Below are 18,728 nucleotides of genomic sequence, written 5' to 3'. Positions count from 1 at the left end.
GCTGCCTGCACTTGTTTTCTGCATGCTCTCGGCGACGAGACTCGAGGTGCACAGCATCCTCCTGGATGCTGTTCCCCCACTTAGTGCGGTCTTTGGCCAGGGATTCCCAGGTGTCGGTGGGGATGTTGCACATTATTTGAAGAAGGCTTTGAGGGTGTCCTTGAAATGTTTCCTCTGCCCACCTGGGGCTCGCTTGCCGTGTAGGAATTCCGAGTAGAGCGCTTGCTTTGGGAGTCTTGTGTCGGGCATGCGGACAATGTGGCCATATATGGAGTGGCTCTGCACCCAATTCTATGGCCACACCTGTTATGTATTTAACCCTTTGTAACTTGCATTACAACTGACCACTAGAGGGCCCACCTGTTGGAGTCCCAAGGGATCCCAGCATCCCTTGGGAGCACAGTGTATAAGCAGGCCACCCACGAGATACCTGCACTCTGTAACCTTAATAAAGGAGCTAAGGTCACACTTGCTCATTGCACACAGTACTTAGTTTCACCCTTTATTATGAGTGTATCAATCAGCAACGAGGTAATGAACAACTGCACGAAAATGCAAAGAACAGTCAACATCCTGGAGAAGTTCTCAGAAGGGGACGATTGGGAGGCCATCGTGGAGACTCTCGACCAATACTTTGTGGCCAATGATCTGGAAGGAGACGAGAATGCCACCAAACGAAGGGCGATCCTCCTAACTGTCTGTGGGGCAACAACCTATGGCCTCATGAAGAATTTCCTGGCCCCGGCAAAACCAACAGAGAAATCCTACGAATAATTGTGTACGCTGGTCCGGGAGCACCTAAATCCTAAGGAAAGTGTTTTGATGGCGAGATATCGGTTCTACACGTGTCAACGATCGGAGGGCCAGGAAGTGGCGAGCTATGTTGCTGAACTATGGTGCCTTGCAGGACATTGTGAGTTTGAGGGATTCCTAGAACAAATGCTCAGAGACTTTTTTGCACTGGGCATCGGACGTGATACAATCCTTCGCAAACTGTTGACTGTACAAACTCCGAATCTGAATAAAGCCATAACGATAGCCCAGGCATTTATGTCCACGAGCGACAACACCAAGCAGATTTCGCAGAACACAGAAGTTCCGGCCAGTACTGTGCATAAAGTAATGTCGGTTTTGAGCAGAAATGTACACGGCAGAATGTATATGCTGGCTGCTGTGGCCCGACCACAATTGATCCAGGGTCCGCCATCATCTGTTAATTCGAGGCAATTAACACCCTGTTGGCGCTGCGGATGTGATTATCGGCCCCATCACTGCTGCTTTAAGCACTGTGCATGCAATGGTTGCAGAACAATGGGACACCTCCAACAAATGTGCAGGCGAGCTGCAAACCCTGCAAACCCTGCAAACCACCATGTTGCAGAGGAAGATCGATCCACAGTGGATCAGACTAAATTGAAAACTCGTACGGAGGAGACAGAAGTGTACGGGGTACACACGTTCACAACGGAATGCCCACCAATAATGTTGAAAGTTGAACTGAACGGCATTCCAGTATCTATGGAGCTGGACACAGGGGCAAGTCAGTCCATAATGAGTAAAAAGGCTTTCAACAAGCTGTGGGGAAAGAAGGCACACGGGCCCAAGCTCAGCCCCATTCACACTAAACTAAGGACTTACACCAACGAATCAATGCCTGTAATTGGCAGTGCAGAAGTCAAAGTCTCCTATGATGGAGCAGTACACGAACTCCCGCTGTGGATTGTGCCAGGGGATGGCCCCACATTGTTTGGCAGAAGCTGGCTGGGAAAATCCGCTGGAACTGGGACAACATCCAAGCGCTTTCGTCCATCGACGACGCCGCACGTATCCAGGTTCTAAGCAAGTTCCCATCGTTATTCGAGCCAGGCATTGGAAGCTGCTCGGGGGCGAAAGTGCGGATCCATTTGGTGCCCGGTATGCGAGCCATCCAACACAAGGCTCAATACATTGATGCGTGAAAAAGTGGAAATTGAGCTGGACAGGCTGCAACGTGAATGCATCATCGCACCGGTGGAATTCAACGACTGGGCAGTCCGATTGTCCCGGTACTCAAGGAGGAGGGTACGGTTAGAATTTGCGGGGACTATAAAATAACGATTAGCCGTTTTTTGCTGCAGGACCAGTACCCGCTACCCAATGCAGATGACCTATTTGCGACCCTGGCTGGAGGGAAGACCTTCACCAAGCTGGACCTGACCTCAGCATTCATGAAGCAGGAGCTGGAGGAGTCTTCGAAAGGTGTCACCTGCATCAACACGCACAAAGGTCTGTTTTCTACAACCGGCGCCCGTTCGGGATTTGGTCAGCCGCGTCAATTTTCCAACGGAACATGGAGAGCCTGCTAAATTTGATTCCTTGCACAGTGGTCTTCCAGGACGACATATTTGTTACAGGTCGGGACACCACGGAGCATTTGAAGAATCTGGAGAAGATTCTTAGTTGGTTGGATCACATGGGGCTCAAGTTGAAACGCTCGAAGTGTGTTTTCCTGGCAAAGGACGTTTAATTCTTAGGAAGGAGAATCACAGTTGATGGCATCAGACCAACCGACGCCAAGACAGAGGCCATCAAGAACGCGCTGTGACCACAGAACGTGACGGAGCTGCGGTCGTTCCTGGGACTCCTTAACTATTTCGGTAATTTCCTACCTGGGTTAAGCACCCTGCTAGAACCCCTACATGCGCTACTGTGCAAGGGAGATGACTGGTTATGGGGGAATTCACAAGAGGCTGCCTTTAAGAAAGCCAGAAATTTATTGTGTTCTAACAAACTGCTTGCCCTGTTTAATCCATGTAAACGACTAGTGTTAGCTTGCGATGCGTCGTCATACGGGGTCGGGTGTGTGTTACAACAGGCTAATGATTCGGGGATTTTGCAACCGGTTGCGTATGCTTCCAGGAATTTGTCCAAGGACAAAAGAGCCTACAGCATGGTTGAAAAAGAGGCTCTGGCGTGTGTTTACGGGTAAAAAAAATGCACCAGTACTTATTTGGCCTCAAGTTTGAGCTTGAAACTGACCACAAGCCACTCATATCGCTGTTTTCTGAGAGCAAAGAGAGTAATACCAATGCCTCTGCCTGCATCCAAAGATGGGCGCTCACGCTGTCGGCATACAACTATGTAATCCACCACAGATCGGGCACAGAGAACTGCGCAGCTGCTCTCTGTCGGCTGCCATTGCCCACCACCAGGGTGGAAATGGCACAGCCAGCGGACTTGCTCATGGTAATGGAGGCATTTGAGAACGAGAAGTCCCCCGTTACGGCCCGCCAGATCAGGTCCTGGACTAGCCGGGATCCTTTACTGTCTTTGGTAAAAAACTGTGTCCTCCATGGGAGCTGGTCCAGTGTCCCAATGGAGATGCAGGAAGCAATTAAGCCGTTCCACAGACGCAAAGACGAGTTGTCCCTGCAGCCGGACTGTCGTTTGTGGGGCAATCTCGTAGTCTTGCCCAAGAAAGGCAGAGACACATTTATTTGCGAACTGCACAGCACCCACCCAGGCATCGTAATGATGAAAGCCATAGTCAGATCCCACGTGTGGTGGCCTGGCATCGACTCAGATTTAGAGTCATGCATGCGCCAGTGCAACACTTGCTCTCAGTTGAGGAACGCACCCAGAGAGGCACCGCTAAGTTTGTGGTCGTGGCCATTCAAACCGTGGTCGAGGATCTATGTAGACTATGCGGGCCCATTCCTAGGCAATATGTTTTTGGTTGTCGTGGACACTTACTCAAAATGGATTGAATGTGCAATAATGTCTGTAAGCTCATCCACGGCCACCACTGAAAGCCTACGAGCCATTTCTGCCACGCACGGCTTGCCTGATGTCCTAGTCAGCGACAATGGGCCGTGCTTCACCAGTGCTGAATTCAAGGAATTCATGATCTTCAATGGGATCAAACACATCACGTCTGCCCCGTTCAAGCCTGCATCCAACGGCAAGGCAAACGGGCAGTCTCGACCATCATACAAAGCTTGAAACGTGTGTCGGAAGGCTTCCTGCACACCCAGTTGGCCCGAGTGCTGCTCAGCTACTGCACCAGACCCCACTCACTCATCAGGATTCCCCCAGCTGAGCTGCTCATGAAAAGGGTGCTTAAAACAAGGCCCTCTCTTGTCCACCCTGATCTCCATGATCACGTGGAGGGCAAGTGGCATCAACAAAGTGTGTACCATGACCGTGCAAATTTGTCATGTGATATTGAGATCGATGATCCTGTGTTTGTGGTCAATTATGGACATGGTCCCAAATGGCTCGCTGGTACGGTCACAGCCAAAGAGGGGAGTAGGGTGTTTCAGGTCAAACTGACCAATGGACAAACGCACAGAAAACATTTGGACCAAATCAAATTGCGGTTCACCAAGAGCTACGAACAACGCGAAGAGGACACCACCAACTTTAATCTTCCAACACACACACAAGTGGCAACTGACATCATAGCTGACCACGAAACCAAACTCATCATCCCCAGCAGTCCGGCAAGGCTGGCTGCCCAACAGCCCAGTGAAGAACTGACTAACCCATTCACACCAGCATTTATTCCGAGACGATCGACAAGGGAGCGCAAAGCCCCAGATCGTCTCACCTTGTAAATAAGTGTACTGTTGACTTCACGGGGGAGTGATGTTATGTATTTAACCCTTTGTAACTTGCATTAACCTGACCACCAGAGGGCCCACCTGTTTGAGTCCCAAGGGATCCCAGCATCCTGCACTCTGGAACCTTAATAAAGGAGCTAAGATCACACTTGCTCATTACACACAGTACTCAGTCTCACCATTTATTATCAGTATAACAACACCCACCTCAGTTTCATCCACAAATTAGAAAATGAAGGCATGAAGAACGTGGCCTGTAAGTTTTTTTGCTGGTTCCCAGAGATATTATCCTGACTGCTTTCCCATTCTGGATGCTGGGAAATTTGCCAACTATGTACAGTCCTCTTGCAAAGATGAATCTTGCCAATAAATATTTAGCATCATTCAACAGTTTAACAGAAATTCAATATCTATGCAAGAAAACATAATGTAATTTAAGAAGGAAGCTAGACATAAAATTACATTAATTGGATGAAATCTGACTCTTCTCTGTTGCAGTCCTGTTTTTTGGACCACTAAAAATCACTTACGATAATGGTACTGTAATTAATGTTGTATTAAAAAGTCTAACATTATACCTGTTATGTATGTAACTATGTAATACTTGCCAGCAGAGGGAGCGACTGTTGGAGTCCTAATATAAAATGTTGGCTGCCATGTTGTTTAGGCACTCTGGAGTTGTATTAAAGAAGACTATGATCACACTAAGTTTAGCTCACAGTACTCAGCCTCGCAGAGTTCTTCTATACACAACAATTGGCGACGAGTAACAGAATACGAACCTTCACGCAACCATGGCTGCCATTGGAATATTAGAGAGATTCATAGAGGGTGATGATTAGGAAGCCTTCGTCGACCAGTGCTTCACGGCCAACGAGCTGGAAGGCGACACTAACGCGATCAAGCGCAGGTCAGTTCTCCTCACCGTCTGTGGGCCTCAAATATATGGCCTCGTCAAGAATCTGCTCGCACCGACAAAACCAATGGAGAAGAAATATACAGAGTTATGCACACTGTTTCAGGACCACCTCAAGCCGAAGGAGAGTATCCTCATGGCTAGGTATTGTTTTTACACGCACCATTGCTCCGGTGGCCAGGACGTGGCGGATTATGTCGCCGACCTGAGACGCCTCACGGGACCTTGCAATTTTGGAGCTGCGTTGGGGGAAATGCTGTGGGACTTTTTCGTGCTGGGCATCAGCCACGAGGTAATTCTTCGAAAGCTGTTGGCTGCCGAAACCCTCGACCTGAGCAGGGCCATCACGATCGCTCAGGCATGCATGGCCACGGACGATAACACCAAACAGGTATCTTCTCAACATCGAAGCTCACCGGCAAGTACTGTGCATAAAATGACATCACTAGCAGGCCGAACTGCATATGGCAGGACCTATACGTCTGCGGCTGCAAGACCTGTGATGACTCAGCGTCCGCCAACGAGGGTGAATGTGAATCCATTAGAACCGTGTTGGTGCTGCGGGGGTAATCATTGGGCCCATCAATGTCGATTCAAGCACTACGTGTGCATAGGTTGCGCAACAATGGGGCACCTCCAGCGAATGTGCAAACGTGCTGCAACACACCACGTGGCAGAGGATGATCGATCCGGCACGGATCATGCAGCACAGCCAACTCAACCCGAGGAAGAAGTGTATGGGGTACATACCTTCACCACCAAGAGCCCTCCTATAATGCTGAAAGTCAAATTAAATGGAGTTCCAGTATCCATGGGGTTGGACACGGGTACGAGTCAGCCAATAATGAGCTAGAAGGCTTTTGAAAAACTGTGGGGCAAGAAGGCACAAAGGCCCAAACTGAGCCCGATTGATGCAAAGCTGCACACCGACACCAAAGAGCTCATACCAGTCATTGGAAGTGCGGCAGTGAAGGTATCATATGATGGAGCTGTGCATGACCTATCATTGTGGATTGTTCCAGGCAATGGTCCAACGCTGTTCGGCAGAAGCTGGCTAGAAAAGATTAGATGGAATTGGAACGACATCAAAGCATTATCTTCAGTGGATGACGCCTCGTGTGCTCAATTGCTAAACAAGTTTCCCTCACTATTCGAACCAGACATTGGCAACTTCACAGGCGCCAAGGTATAGATCCATCTAGGCCTCGATGCACGGCCCGTCCATCACAAGGCTCAGGCGGTTCTGTACATGATGAGGGAGAAAGTCAAGATCGAACTGGACAGACTCCAACGCGAAGGAATCATATCGCCAGTTGAGTTCAACGAGTGGGCCAGTCCAATTGTTCCGGTGTTGAAAAGCGATGGCACGGTCAGAATCTGCGGCGACTACAAGGTAACGATTAACCGAGTCTCACAACAGGACTAGTACCGGCTGCCCAAGGCGGATGACCTGTTTGTAACGTTAGCGGGGGGGAAGTCATTCACCAAGTTGGACCTAACCTCCACCTACATGACACAGAAGCTGGCTGAATCTCGAAATGACTGACGTGCATCAATACACACAAAAGGCTGTTTATATACCACAGGTGCCCTTTCGGGATTCACTCGGCTGCAGCCATTTTCCAGAGAAACATGGAGAGTTTGCTGAAATCTGTTCCGCGCACCGTTGTGTTTCAAGACGACATCCTGATCACGTGTCATGATACTATCGAACATCTATACAACCTGGAAGAGGTTCTAAGTCACCTAGACAGAGTTGGACTCAGGCTGAAATGCTCCAAGTGTATTTTCCTGGTGCCAGAAGTCGAATTTTTGGGGAGAAAGATTGCAGCAGACGGCATCAGGCCCACAGACTCAAAGAGAGAGGCCATCAAGAATGCACACAGACCACAGAATGTGACGGAGCTGCGTTCGTTCCTGGGACTCCTCAAACTATTTCGATAACTTTTTACCCAGGTTGAGCACGTTGTTAGAGCCTTTGCACATTTGCTAGATAAGGGTGATGACTGGGTTTGGAGCAAATCTCAAGATACAGCCTTTGAGAAGGCCAGGAACCTGCTATGTTCAAATAAGTTACTTGTACACTATGATCCATGTAAACGTTTAGTGTTAGCTTGTGACACCTCATCGTATGGGGTTGGCTGTGTGTTATAGGAAGCCAATGTATCGGGCAACCTCCAACTGGTTGCATATGCGTCTAGAAGTCTGTCTAAGGCTGAGAGAGCCTATAATATGGTCGAGAAAGAAACGTTAGCATGTGTATATGGGGTTAAGAAAATGCACCAATACCTATTTGGACTTCGGTTTGAGTTTGAAACTGACCTCAAGCCGCTCATTTCGCTGTTTTCAGAAAGCAAAGGTATAAATACCAATGCTTCGTCCCGCATCCAAAGATGGGCACTAACATTATCCGCTTATGACTATGTTATCCCCCACAGACCAGGTACTGAAAACTGTACCGATGCTCTCAGCTGGCTACCATTACCCACCACTGGGGTTGAAATGGCGCAGCCCCCAGACTTGCTACTGGTCATGGATGCTTTTGAGAGCGAGGGATCACCCGTCACGGCTCACCAGATCAGGATCTGGACCAGCCAGGATCCTTTGCTATCATTAGTAAAGAGTTGCATCCTTAATGGGAACTGGTCGGCCGTTCCCAGCGAAATGCAAGATGAAATTAAGCCGTTTGACCGACGCAAAGGTGAAATGTCCATCCAGTCGGATTGTCTCTTATGGGGTAATCATGTGGTTTTACGGAAAAAAAGGCAGGGAAACGTTTATACGCGACCTACACAGTACCCACCCAGGCATTGTCATGATGAAGGCAATTGCCAGATCGCATGTTTGGTGGCCCGGCATTGAGTCGGACTTGGAGTCATGCATGCATCAATGCAACACATGCTCACAACTGAGCAATGCACCAAGGGAGGCCCCACTGAGTCTGTGGTCATGACCCCCCAAACCATGGTCCAGGATCCACGTAGATTTTGCCGGCCCCTTTCTAGGAAAGATGTTTTTAGTAGTTGTGGACGCTTACTCCAAATGGATTGAATGTGTAATCACTTCATCCAGCACGTCCACAGCCACCATTGAAATCCTCCGGGCCATGATCGCCACCCATGGCTTGCCCAATGTCCTTGTCAGCGACAATGGATGTGTTTCACCAGCTTGAAATTCAATGAGTTTATGACCCGCAATAGCATCAAGCATGTCAGGTCTGCTCCGTTTAATCCCGCGTCCAATGGTCAAGTGGAGTGGGCAGTCCAAACAATCAAGCAGTGCATGAAATGTGTGACGGATGGCTCCCTGCAGACCTGCTTATCTCGCATTCTGCTCAGTTACCGGACGCGACCCCACTCGCTCACCGGGGTTCCCCCGGCAGAATTGTTAATGAAGAGAGTTCTCAAAACCAGGCTCTCCCTCGTCCACCCGGGTCTTAATGATCACGTGGAAACCCAGCGACACCGGCAGAACAAGTACCACGATCGCACGGCTGTTTCATGTGACATTGATGCTAACGTCCCTGTGTTTGATCTGAATTGTCAGACCAGCCGCGGTGCAGTGCAGCAATGGTCAGACCAACTCACACACGCCAGGGTTTGAACTTAGACGATAAACCAGGGAGCAAAGGGTGCGGGATCATCTCAAGTGGGTTGCTGGCACTGTTTTGGCCAAGGAAGTGAAAAGAGTGTTTATAATCAAACTGTTAAATGGCCAAACGTGCAGAAAGTATTTAGATCAGACCAAATTGCGATTTACTGACAAGCAATAACGACTTGAAGAAGACATCACCATCGATGATCCACCAACACACACCCAACCAGCAATCGACTTCGCTGTCAATCACGAGGATGAACCCACCATTCCTGACAGTCTGATCAGACCAGCCGCGGTGCAGTGCAGCAATGGTCCGGCCAACTCACACACGCCAGGGTTTGAACTTAGACGATCAACCAGGGAGCGAAGGGCGCCAGATCGCCTCAACTTGTAAATAACTTGTACCGAAGACTTTTGGGGGGAGTGATGTTATGTATGTAACTATGTAATACTTGCCACCAGAGGGCGCGACTGTTGGAGTCCTAATGGTCATCTGCACACATGTGCAGGGCCAGTATTAAAGGTTGGCTGCCATGTTATTTCGACACTCTGGAGTTGTAAGAAAGAAGACTAAGTTTAGCTCACAGTACTCAGCCTCATGGAGTTCTTCCATACACAACAATACCTTAACACAAAAACTGTTTGTCACAATGTTAAAAATAACATTCCATGCTTTGCGGCAACACTTGGTGTAGCAGAATCTAGTTAAAGTGTGCTTAGTTTTTTATTGGAAGATATTCATTGGCTGGGGGATGAGAGCTTTCTGATGAGTCCTGATCCAAGAATAATTTAAAAACTCGTAACATTAGGACAATTTATTTTTTTGTGTCGATCACAGCCCCTATGAATTTTATTTTTGAGGGCACAAGTTCTGTAGTCATTAAACAAATATTTCCTCAGTGAGAGCAAGGCTGATCTGGGGATTATAATTAGCCTCCACATCCTAGGCTAGGGAGCTGGCATAATCAGCAGGTCTCCGATTGTCATTCCAGTGTGTCCTGCTGGGAAATGTTCATGTATAGGAGATGCGTTGGATCTGTCAAGCATGCACATTGCGCGATGAAAACCGGCTTTTGCGATGCCTTCCCGGGTCCGTACACACTCGGGGGGTGGGGGGCTGGATTTTAGGGATATTAATGTATTCTGTACTTGTGTAACTGTGGGGGGAGATCCTTTCAATCAGATTTTCAATGATCTTTTGCTCTGGGTGTTAAAGTTAATGACTAAGTGGGTGAGCAGACTCATATATGGAATTCTCTTCTGTTACTAGGCCTACTTTCATTGCAGTCAAAAATGGTGTGAGGTGATACACTCATAACAAAGGATGAAACTGATTAATGTGTACAAAGAGCAAGTGTGACCTTAGCTCGTATAATTAGATCGCAGAGTGCAGGTACCTCGTGTGTGGCCTGCTTATATACCGTGCTCCCAAGGGATGCTGGGATCCCTTGAGACTCCAACAGGTAGGCCCTCTGGTGGTCAGGAGTCATGCAGGTTACAAAGGGTTAAATACATAACATTACGCCCCCGTGAAGTCAACAGTACACTTAGTTACAAGGTGAGACGATCTGGGCTTTACGCTCCCTTGTCGATCGTCTCGGTGCAAATGCGGGTGTGGGTGAGTTGGTCAATTCTTCACTGGGCTGTTGGGCAGCCGGCCTTGCCAGACTGCTGGGGATGATAGTTTGGTTTTGTGGTCAACCATGATGTCAGTTGCCACTTGTGTGTATGTTGGAGGGTCAAAGTTGGTGGTGTCCTCTTCGGGTTGTTCGTAGCTGTTGTGAGCCGCAATTTGATTTGGTCCAAATGTTTTCTGTGCGTTTGTCCATTGGTCAATTTGACCTGAAACACCCTACACACTCTTTGGCTATGACCATGCCAGCAAGCCATTTGGGACCATGCCCATAATTGAGCACAAACACAGGATCATTGATCACAATATCGCGTGACAAATTTGCTCGGTCATGGTACACACTTTGTTGATGCTACTTGCCCTCCACGCGATCATGGAGATCAGGGTGGACAAGAGAGAACCTTGTTTAAGTGCCCTTTTCATGAGCAGCTCAGCTGGGGGAACCCCGGTGAGTCTGGTGCAGTAGCTGAGCAGCACTCATGACAACTGGGTCTGCAGGGAGCCTTCCGACGCACATTTCAAGCTTTGCTTGATGGTCTGAACTGCCCGTTCTGCCTAGCAGTTGGATGCGGGCTTGAACGGAGCAGATGTGATGTGTTTGATCCCATTGCGGGTCATGAATTCCTTGAATTCAGCACTGATGAAGCACGGCCCATTGTCGCTGACTAGGACATCAGGCAAGCCGTGCGTGGCAAACATGGCTCATAGGCTTTCAATAGTAGCCGTGGACATGCTTACAGACATTATTGCATATTCAATCCATTTTGAGTAAGCCTCCATGACAACCAAAAACATTTTGCCTAGGAATGGGCCCGCATAGTCTACATGGATCCTCGATCATGGTTTGGAGGGCCACGACCACAAATTTAGCGGCACCTCTCTGGGTGCATTGCTCAACTGAGAGCAAGTGTTGCACTGGTGCACGCATAACTCTAAATCTGAGTCGATGCCGGGCCACGACACATGGGATCTGGCAATGGCTTTCATCATTACGATGCTTGGTTGGTTATTGTGCAGTTCACATATGAATGTGTCTCTGCCTTTCTTGGGCAAGACCATGCAATTGCCCCACAATAGACAGTCTGCCTGCAGGGACAACTCGTCTTTGCGTCTGTGGAACGGCTTAATCGCCTCCTGCATCTCCACTGGGGCACCGGACCAACGCCCATGGCGGACACAGTTTTTTCCCAAGGACAGTAAAGGATCCTGGTTGATCCAGGTCCTGATCTGGTGGGCCAAAACGGGAGAATTCTTGTTCTCGAATACCTCCATGACCATGAGCAAGTACGGTGGCTGTGCCATTCCACCCCGCTGGTGGTCAATAGCAGCCAACTGAGAGCATCTGCGCAGTTCTCTATGCCCGGTCTGTGGCGTATTACATAGTTGTATGCCGACAGCATGAGCGCCCATCTTTGGATGCGGGCAGAGGCATTGGTATTAATCCCTTTGCTCTCAGAGAACAGCGATATGAGCGGCTTGTGCTCAGTTTCCAGCTCAAACTTGAGGCCAAATAAGTACTGGTGCATTTTTATTACTCCGTAAACGCATGCCGGAGCCTCTTTTTCAACAATGCTGTAGGACCTTTCAGCTTTAGACGCATAAGCGACCGGTTGCAAAATCCCCGATTCGTTAGCCTGTTGTAACACACACCCGACCTCGTATGACAACTCATTGCAAGCTAGCACTAATTGTTTACAAGGGTTATACAGGACAAGCAGTTTGTTACAGCACATCAGATTTCTGGCTTTCTTAAAGGCAGCCTCTTGTGAGTCGTCTCCCTTGCGCAGTAGCGCAAGTAGGGGTTCTAGCAGGGTGCTTAACCCAGGTAGGAAATTACCGAAATAGTTAAGGAGTCCCAGGAACAACCGCAGCTCCATCACGTTCTGTGATCGCGGCGTGTTCTTGATGGCCTCCGTCTTGGCGTCGGTGGGCCTGATGCCGTCTGCTGCGATTCTCCTTCCCATGAATTCGACATCCTGTGCCAGGAAAACACACTTTGAACGTTTCAACCTGAACCCCACACGATCCAACCGACTAAGAATCTCCTCCAGATTCTTCAAGTGCTCCATGGTGTCCCGGCCTGTAACCAATATGTCGTCCTGGAAGACCACTGTGCAAGCAATCGAATTTAGCAGGCTCTCCATGTTCCGCTGGAAGATTGCCGCGGCTGACCGAATCCCGAACGGGCACCAGTTGTAGAAAACAGACCTTTATGCTTGTTGACCTTTTGAAGACTCCTCCAGCTCCTGCGTCATGAATGCAGAGGTCAGATCCAGCTTGGTGAAGGTCTTCCAGCAAGGGTCGCAAATAGGTCATCTGCATTGGGTAGCAGGTACTGGTCCTGCAGCGACAAACGGTTAATCGTTAATTTATAGTCCCCACTAATTGTAACCGTGCCGTCCTCCTTAAGTACCGGGACAATTGGACTGGCCCAGTCATTGAATTCCACCGGCGCGATGATACCTTCACGTTGCAGCCTGTCCAGCTCAATTTCCACTTTTCATGCATCATGTACGGACCGCCCGAGCCTTGTGGTGGATGGGTCGCGTACCGGGAACCAAATGGATCTGCACTTTCACCACCGAGAAGCTTCCAATGCCTGGCTCGAACAACGATGGGAACTTGCTCAGAACCTGGATTCATGAGGCGTTGTCGACGGACGAAAGCGCTCGGATGTCGTCCCAGTTCCAGCGGATTTTTCCCAGCCAGCTTCTGCCAAACAACATGGGGTCATCCCCTGGTGCAATCCACAGCGGGAGTTCATGTAGTGCTCCATCATAGGAGACTTTAACTTCGGCACTGCCAATTACAGGGATTAGTTCCTTGGTATAAGTCCTTAATTTGGTGTGAATGGGGCTGAGCTTGGGTCTGTGTGTCTTTTTGCCCCACAGCCTGTCGAAGGCCTTTTTACTCAACTTGCCTCCGTGTCCAGCTCCATAGATACTGGAATGCCGTTCAGTTCAACTTTCAACATTATTGGTGGACATTTCATAGTGAACGTGTGTACCCCATACACTTCTGCATCCTCAGTACGAGTCTCCAATTCAGCCTTATCCACTGTAGATCAATCTTCCTCTGCAACATGGTAGTTTGCAGGGTTTGCAGCTCGTCTGCACATTCGTTGGAGGTGTCCCATTGTTCTGCAACCATTGCACACATAGTGCTTAAAGCGGCATTGATGGGGCCGATGATCATCTCCGCAGCACCAACAGGGTGTTAACTGCCTCGCATTAACAATTGATGGCAGACTCTGGGTTATCTGAGGTCGGGCCACAGCAGCTGGCGTGTACGTTCTGCCATGTACATTTCTGCTCGAGACCGAAGTTACTTTATGCACAGTACTGGCCGAAACTTCTTTGTTCTGTGAAATCTGCTTGGTGTTGTCGCTGGTGGACATAAATGCCTGGGCTATCGTTGTGGCTTTACTTAGATTCGGAGTTTCTACAGTCAACAGTTTGCGAAGGATTGTCTCATGTCCAATGCCCAGTACAAAAAAATCTCTGAGCATTTGTTCCAGGAATCCCTCAAACTCACAATGTCCTGTGAGGCGCCTTAGTTCGGCGACATAGCTCGCCACTTCCTGGCCCTCCGACCGTTGACACGTGTAGAACCGATATCTCGCCATCAAAACGCTCTCCTTAGGATTTAGGTGCTCCCGGACCAGCGGACACAACTCTTTGTAGGATTTCTTTTTGGTTTTGCTGGGGCCAGGAGATTCTTCATTAGGCCATAGGTTGTTGCCCCACAGACAGTTAGGAGGATCGCCCTTCGTTTGGTAGCGTTCTCATCCCCTTCCAGCTCATTAGCCACAAAGTATTGGTCGAGTCTCTCCACGAAGGCCTCGCAATCATCACCTTCTGAGAACTTCTCCAGGATGCTGACTGTTCTTTGCATTTTCACGCGGTTGTTCGTTACCTCGTCACTAATTGATACACTCATAATAAAGGGTGAAACTAAGTACTGTGTGCAATGAGCAAGTGTGACCTTAGCTCCTTTAATAAGATTGTAGAACGCAGGTACCTCGTGGGTGGCTTGCTTACATACTGTGCTCCCAAGGGTTGCTGGGATCCCTTGGGACTCCAACAGGTACGCCCTCTGGTGGTCAGGTGTCATGCAGGTTACAAAGGGTTAAATACATAACATGAGATAAGAAGAAACAAGGGCAAGAAGAATCTTTTTAAGTGCTTCTTCATGACTATGAATACTTGTTTAAAGCTAACGATAAGAAATGTGATGGTTTGCTCACTGTGGTAGGTAAATGAATATTCTGTTCTTTACTGCTTTTCAGAAAGAGAGTAATCTCTAAGGGAGACAAGATCAGCAGTTAACAGTTAATGTAGAAAAATAATCAGTGATATATTTAGAAGGGATGTGGTGTTACTAATCACTCATGCAAATGATTCATTCATCAGTGTGAGTACATCTACAATACAGTGGAGAACAGCTATATAGATATTCTGTAATACAGCATGATACTGTTGGTTCACTATTCCCTCCAGCTTGAAACTTCCCAGCCAGCTCACCATTAAAGCCGACTGATTGATTTGGAATGCGCCTCTATTTACCCTTTCAGAAGTGTCCTGCCTCTCTGCATTGCTAAATGTTAACAATTCAAGTCTAGTCAAGTCCAGGGTTAAAAATCAAATATTTGGGCCACCATCTGTAAACAGTAATGATGTACTGTTCCAAGGAGAATAAAATCAGAAAGCCAAACTAGTTGGTTTCTCTACGTCAAAGGAAAGTTGCAGTACAGCAATCAAATGTTTTATAGTCAAAACACAACTCTCATTGGGATGGTTTAGTTTAAAATGAGCAGAGCATGAGGGATTAACTTAATACCAGCTGGTTACTGTAATACTTGCTAGTTTCCTCTTATGCAGCAAAACTATCAAGTTTACCATACACCTTTTTTGTCCAGTTAATCACCACATGAGCATAATTGCTCTGGTTGCCGTGTGTAGCAACATGCCTGAGAATGAGACACCAACCTTGCTAAGTGCCAAAGGCAGCAGATAGTAGCTATGGCTAAATGACCCCCACAGCCAATGGATCAGAGCAAAGCTCTCTTGTCCTATCACGTGTCCAGTCAAGAATGGTGGCGGACAATCAGGCAACTAATGAGATGAGCAGGTCTCATGAACATTTCCATTCTCAATTATGACGGAGCCCAGCACATGAGTACAAGAGGCAAGGGTAAAGTATTTGCAAGGGTCTTCAGCCAAAAGTGCCAAGTGGACAGTCTTTTATGGCCCCCTTCTGAGGGTCTTACCATCATAAATTCCAGAGTCCAGCCAATTTGGTTCACTTCACATGGTATTAACAAATGGCAGAGTGCAATGGACACAGCAACGGCTAAAGGCTCCATCAATATCCCGGCGGAGGCAAAATAATTAGAACAAGTTCAAGTTCCATCAGAATCACTGGGCTCCAGACCTGATCACAGCTTTGATCCAGGCCTAGACACAAGAGCTGACTGTCAGAAGAGAGTTGAGAGTAGCTACCCTCAACATTAATGCAGCATTCAACCTAGTATGGCACTAAGGAGACCTAGCAAAAGTGAGCTCAGTGGGACTTAAGGCAAAACTTTCCAATGGCTGGAGTCGTACCTGACACAAAGTAGTTGATTTTCGGAGGCCAATCATCGCAGCCCCAGAATATCATTGCAGGAGTTCCTCAAATCAGTGCCTATGGCCAAATATCTTCAGCTGCTTCATTAATGACCTTCTCTCCATTGTAACATCAGGAGTGGGGCTATTTTCTGATGATTCCCAGTGTTCAGTTCCATTTAACACTCCTCCAACAAGTGTGGCATGTTGCATTCGTACCACATAAGTGCCAGGCAAAGACTATCTCCAACAAGTCAAGCCCAACCAGCTCCGCTTACTATTAATGGTACTGCTGAGTTCCCCACCATTAATATACTGAAGATTACCATTAACCAGAAGCTTAACTAGATCAGTCAGGGGAGGGATCTGATACTCGCTGATGAGAGGTTCATCTCCAGATCCTTCAAAGCTTTGTCTTCATCCACAAAACTCAAGTCAGGTACGTGATGCAATATTTGCCACTCCCCTTGATAAGGCAACTGCAACACTGTTAAAGAAACTTGACACCATCCAGGACAGAGTAGCCTACTTTATCATTGACCCTGGACTAATCTATCCTTTTCACCACTCAGTGCACTGTGGCTGCAATATATATTATCTACAGGATGCACAAAGGCAACTCGCCAAACTTACTGTGATGGCACCTGTCAGCTTCATGACCTCTACCATCAAGAAAGATAAGAGTATCAAGATCACGCCAACACCAGCACTTCCAAGTTCCACTTCAAGTCCCACACTGTCCTGAATTGAACATATACTGCTTTTTCTTCATCACTGCTGGGTCATTCACTGACATTTGCTTACTAGCAGCATTGTGGGAGCAATTAACATAAGGATTTCAACTGTTAAAGGAAAATGTCCACCACCAACTTTGGGGCAACTAGGGATGGACTATAAGTTCCACCATGCCATGCGGCCCATATCCTGAGAACAAAGTAACAAAAAAATAAGGGGGCGAAATTGCCCTGCGCCCCGATTGGGGGTGGTAACCAGCTGGGGCCGGGACTTTCTGTGACCAGTTCAGAAGTCCAGACCCCACCGCTGAATAGGTCATACCGCCCCTCAAATGAAGTGGAGCCCAATCTCGCACACTCTGCTTCCTTTAGGAGCGGATCCCGGGGCGCTACTGGGGCATGGACTGCAGCGCTATGCAGATGCTCTGTGTAGCGCTGATGTGCTTCAATGCCCCCCTCCCTCATTTTTTAAAGGGGAAGGCCACTGTGCACTCTGCAAGGCCTCTGATGGCTTTCACTAGGCCACCGGGGCAGCGTGGGACCGGGCCTGCAGTCCGACACCCAAAACGGAGAGCCGGGTGGCACGATGGCGGCCCCAACCACGCTTGCAAGCCTGTCAGTGGAGCTGCCCCGAGAGTTGGAAAACCACTTAAGGTGGCGGCCTGGGGTGCTGGCGCCCTTCCCTTTAAGTACCACCCCGTGAGCGGATGCCGGCCAGTTTCGCGACCCGTGAAGTTGCCGTTGACATCCGCTCACGCCAGCCTGGTGGGAGGTGGGGCAATTTCCCCCACAGAGCAGTAAGGGGTCGGCACGGGGCGATGAGGGGGTCACCGTGCACGGTGATGATATCACCCCCTGGGGCAGCATCTCCACAAACTCCCGGCAGTGCCTCAACCCTCCACCCCGGGCGAAATGTCTCTAAAAGTCTCTAAAAAAGGAGTGGTAGGGCAGCAAGCCAAATTAAGCATTAGAGGACTCTGCTTATATTTCAACTGATCAGTCATTTGGAATGAGCTACTGGCTCAGGGACCAGAGAATATGTTGGGCTCACTGGACATGTCACTCTGATGCTCTTTGCTTCAGCATTACTCTCACTCCTGCCACTTGGTGGTTGCTTTATAAATGTGAACCTGGCATAATTATAGGTGTATCTTGATTGGCTGCGAACAGTAGTGAATTTGCTAATGATTCCAAACGGCTCTGAACCACCATTCAAATTTGCATCTGCTAAATTATTTTTGGAAAAGCGTGGAAAAACTTCTCTTGCTGAATATAGTCACATATGTGAAGTGCTGTGCACAAATGACAGCATCAAACGGTTAATACGAAAGAGAACAGTGCCACCTATCTACGGAATGTGGGAACTTCAGTTTGGAAAAAACACGAACAAAATACATTATTATGCATTGGCTCAGATTTTGCAGTCAACGGCGAAGTAATGGCGCTCACTGTTCACTATGCTGACAGATGCCCACAAAGTTTTTGCAGGCTTCAAGAGCAGAGACTTGCTCTAATCCCTCATCTGATCCTGCGTGACGCCCTCTATGGGAGATCTGTGGCGTCTGAGCGTAAGGTAAGAATCAGCGAGGTTCTCCAACCAACCAGACTGAAGATTTCTCACTAAGACATGCAGAGCATAAA

The sequence above is a fragment of the Pristiophorus japonicus genome, chromosome 10, assembly GCF_044704955.1.
Source record: "Pristiophorus japonicus isolate sPriJap1 chromosome 10, sPriJap1.hap1, whole genome shotgun sequence".
NCBI lineage: Eukaryota > Metazoa > Chordata > Chondrichthyes > Pristiophoridae > Pristiophorus > Pristiophorus japonicus.
Note: the sequence above shows the minus strand (reverse complement) of the source record.